Source organism: Pundamilia nyererei, unplaced genomic scaffold (genome assembly GCF_000239375.1).
Source record: "Pundamilia nyererei isolate P.nyererei 1_Seehausen unplaced genomic scaffold, PunNye1.0 scaffold00174, whole genome shotgun sequence".
NCBI classification, from domain to species: domain Eukaryota; kingdom Metazoa; phylum Chordata; class Actinopteri; order Cichliformes; family Cichlidae; genus Pundamilia; species Pundamilia nyererei.
Genome location: NW_005187575.1, coordinates 1,276,399 through 1,281,160, shown reverse-complemented (window position 1 = coordinate 1,281,160; position 4,762 = coordinate 1,276,399).

Genomic DNA, 4,762 nt, shown 5'->3' with positions numbered 1-4,762 from the left:
AAATCTCTTTTCAAAGATACGGCACATGGAAAATGAGATCTTGACAACCTAAATTCACCAAAGCTATATGTTACTAATGTGCATTTGACATCCATAAATCATAATGACACTTTCATGATCTCCTCATATGTGATCTCAAGCAAATATCCCTTCACATGCTGAGCTTCTTCCTTTCACTGTGAACTCATAATGAGCCCAAAGTCCATTTTTCCCCTGTAGGTGATTGCTTCATTATCATTTCTGTCATTTAAGTGCTACAGAGTTTCTCTTGCTTCCATTTAGTCCACATCTGGCAGCACAAATGAACCAACTGCTAGTTGACAAGAGACACCCGGAATGGCTAACCAAAGGCCGGACGGATCCCAGAGATCCCCCAGAAGGGACTGGTCTCATCCAACTACCGCACAATAACCTGCCTCAGTACTACATTCCTGTCAGGCATCATAGCGGCTAAGGTGAACAGGCATATGGCTTAATACATGAGTGGGGCACAGAAAGGAATTTGCAAGAATACCAGAGGCGCAAAACACCAGCTGCTGGTAGACTGAGCAATTAGCCGAGACTGCAAGACTAGGCTGATCAGCTTGTCCACTGCCTGGACTACGAGAAGGCTTATGACTCAGTGCCCCACACCTGGATCCTGGAATGCCTAGAACTATACAAGATCAACGGGAGACTAAGAGCCTTCATCAGGAATTCAATGGGGATGTGGTCGACAACACTAGAGGCCAAATTCAAGCCATTAACCCAAGTCACCATTGAGAGGGTGATCTACCAAGGAGATGTTCTGTCCCCACTGCTGTTCTGCATAGGCCTGAACGCCCTCAGTGAGTTCATTAACAAGACTGGGTAATGACTATAGAATGGAGCAGCTGTCAGCCACCTCTTGTACATGGATGACATCAAGCTGTATGCCAAGAGTGAATGAGACATTGATTCAGCAGATCCCAGGAAGAACATCGGAGATCTCTGTCCAGAAGAGTGCAGTCCTGGGAACAGCTAAGATAGTGCGCAGAACCCTCAAGGTCCAAGGCCTCTGGTAGAGGACCCGAGCTTGAAACACACTTAGAAGAATTACTCTGTATATTATATAGACTAAGCTTTGACTCAGCCATTATATAACCCCAAACATAAACTTCAGTCAGTTTCCTTGAATTCCATATTTGAAAAGTTCAATTTCATTGATAAAATATGATCTCAATAGTTAAATTCTCCCTATAGCTTAGTGCTGTGGATCATAGTTCTAATATGTCCCACCTCCCAAGTCAATTTACTCAAATAAGCTTCTTTGGATGGAATTATCTGTGTGTGGTACGTAACATACAAGAAATTTGAGCCTCAGTTTTGCTGAGTAAAATTCTCAACTAATTTTAGTCTGTAACTTAGCACTGATATGCGATGAACATAAAAGTTTGGGGTTCTTTTTGCAGAATACTATTTGCATGGGTGTGCAATACTAAATAAAATGTAGTTTAGATAGTTTAGTGTAGATACATAGGTCGTAAAAAAGGCAGCTGTTGTATTCTGGTGTATGTAATTGTAATTTATATGCAATTTATCTGAGTATATCACTATAAGAGGCACTAGTTTAAAGAGAATCAAATGTTTGCATTTCTAAATATTTCAAAATGATAATACTTTCCATGAGGCGTCTACATTTGTAGTGGTTATGATCATTATTATCTAAACACAACGTAAAAAAAATGCACGGCTACTGAAGAATGAAGGTATTAAATGGATTTTTACTTATATAATTTTTTTCTACTCTTACAGTCAAACAACTTTTACACAATTTACTAGATTCAGCCATTCACACATATATTAATTCAGCACCTTTGAATGTGTTTTACCCATCAAGCACACACTCACATGCCATCGTGCCCACACATGAGGATTCATCAGGGGTAATTTGGGGTTCAGTATCCTGCCCAACAGAACTTGCAGATGCAGAATGGAAGAGCGTGGATCAAAGACATTTTGATCTAACAGAGATAAAGGAAAAAGAGTCAGGCAGAGATCAAAAGCCCACCACAGTCTGTTCAGACGTTCACTTAGCTTCTTATTTTATGTTCATGGTATAGCAAGTACAGTAGAACCTACTAATTATTCAGTCACAGTCAGAAATGCAATAGTGGACAGTGTATTGTATTTTTCAAAGTTCCGATACGTTTTAAGACTATAACCACATTAAATTACCGAATATATAAAGGTTATGTGAAGGAAATTCCTCATCAAAGATGCAGATATGTATTTCTTCCAGCGCAGATCCTCTTTGGACTTGGACATTGTGTTTAGATTTTCAAACACGTTCTCATGCCAAGGTATCAAGTAGCCAGCTGTCATTTTGTCACAACGGCCATAAGGAGTGAGTCCCACAAGGTGTCCTTTGCCACTGTTGCACTGGTCACGGTAAATTCTGAAATCTGTGCTCTTTTAGGCAAGGCAAGGCAAATTTATTTGTATAGCACAATTCAACAACAAGGTGATTCAAAGTGCTTTACAGAGACATTAGAAACAAAAACAAATAAAAAGCATGATTTAAAATTGATTAAAAAAAGCAAACAAACAAACTAACTAAACACACACATTTCACACCTGTTCGCGCGATCTGAACCCTTATCGTAAGGGGAGCTACCAGTCCTTCTGTGGACGAGCTACTTTCTATTTTAAATTCCCTGAATTTAAAATACTCTCTAGACCCAGTCTAGACCCTGCTGGGGAGCTACCCAGAGCTCTAAACCCACTTAACAAACAAACAAACAAACAAACAAACAAAACAGTATATAAAATCAAAACAGATAAAATCAGAACAGTAGATAAAATCAGTAGTTAATGTAAGTTTTGAAATTTAAGCTTAACAAACAAACAAAACAGTATATAAAATCAAAACAGATAAAATCAGAAATAGATAAAATCAGTAGTTAGTGTAAGTTTTGAAATTTAAGCTTAAAAGTGTGGATTTGGTGCTTTATTCAAATGCAGCTGAGAATAGGTGAGTCTTCAACCTGGATTTAAATAAACTGAGTGTTTCAGCTGATCTGAGGCTTTCTGGGAGTTTGTTCCAGATATAAGGAGCATAAAAGCTGAATGCAGCTTCTCCGTGTTTGGTTCTGACTCTGGGAACTGATAAAAGACCGGATCCAGATGACCTGAGGGATCTGGAAGGTTCATATTGGGTCAGGAGGTCACTGATGTATTTTGGTCCTAAACCATTCAGAGCTTTATAGACCAGCATCAGAACTTTAAAGTCTATCCTCTGACGGACAGGCAGCCAGTGTAAAGACCTCAGAGCTGGACTGATGTGGTCCACTTTTTTGGTCTTAGTGAGGACTCGAGTAGCAGAGTTCTGAATGAGCTGTAGTTGTCTGACTGATTTTTTAGGTAGACCTGTAAAGATGCTGTTACAGTAGTCAAGCCTGCTAAAGATGAATGCATGGACTAGTTTTTCCAGGTCCTGTTGAGACATCAGATCTTTTATCTTTGAAATATTCTTGAGGTGATAGTAAGCTGACTTTGTTATTGTCTTAATGTGTTTTTCTAAGTTTAGGTCTGCATCCATCACTACACCCAAATTTCTCGCCTGGTTTGTGGTTTTTAGATGTATAGATTGAAGTTCACTTTAAACTTTTAGGTTAAGTTTGTATTCAAAGGTTGGAGGGTGTCGTTTTTGAGTAAGAACGACACCCTCCAAGTAAGTAAGAAAACACACAAACACACACAGACACACACTCACATACGTACATAAGCCAACCCTACATGTTTGTGTTTTGTTTGTGTTTTGTTTCGTTTGTTCTTATCATTAACTTCTGATTTTCTTCCTGCTGTCTTAGCTTTTAGGCTGAATGCCTATAAGTCCATCAAAGTGACTAAACAATCTGCATAGCTATTCAGTGCAGCTAATCAGATGATCTTAAATCTCCTTTTTTCAGGAGCAAACCTTCTGAGGGACTTTACTTAATAGAATTTTTTTCATATTTTACCCATAAACTCTAACATCAACCAAACCACTTAACAGTAGGGTTAGGATTAAGTTAGATTATAGCCACATGTTTAACAAGCATAGTTTCAGAAAGATGTTTCCTTCCAAATCATGTCTCTTACAGCAGTTTGACCATAGAATTCTTCTATTATAAGATTTTGATTTGCGCATGCCAGAGATTCTATTCTATTCTATTTAGGTGAGATGCTAAGCTAGCACTTACCCTACCCCTTAACTGGTTACAAGTGACTTAGTGGATGTTAGGTTAGGTTAAAGGCATCATGTATAGTAATTAGATAGCAACAATCAAATTCAGTTTTCCTCTAGTTCAATATAAAGCTTTGAACCCACAGACTGACTAAAAGTTCCCTGCAGCTATGCAAGATTTTTCCTCACCACACTTTCCTGTGACCTGGTTTGATTCAAAAACTGTGCTCTTGGATTTCCTTACTGTTTTCTCCTGATGCTGATGGATTTGCAGCACAGCCATCTTTCCCTCCCCAATAGTGCTGCTCGACTCCATTAAGTTTCTTTCTGCTCATCTCAGAGCTCTGCTGGTTTTGTTGCACTCGCAATAAAATTAATTTTTCGTGTAGTAATTCAGACTATTAAGTAGCTTCATTTTAAAAAGACACAACGTATTTTGCTCCTTCCTGATTTCTTGGCTTTTTACATATTTATCACACTTAAATGTTTCAGATCATCAGACTAATTTTAATACAATAACCCAAGTAAAATATAGTTTTTAAATTATGGTTTTATTTATAAAGGGAAAAAGTAGAT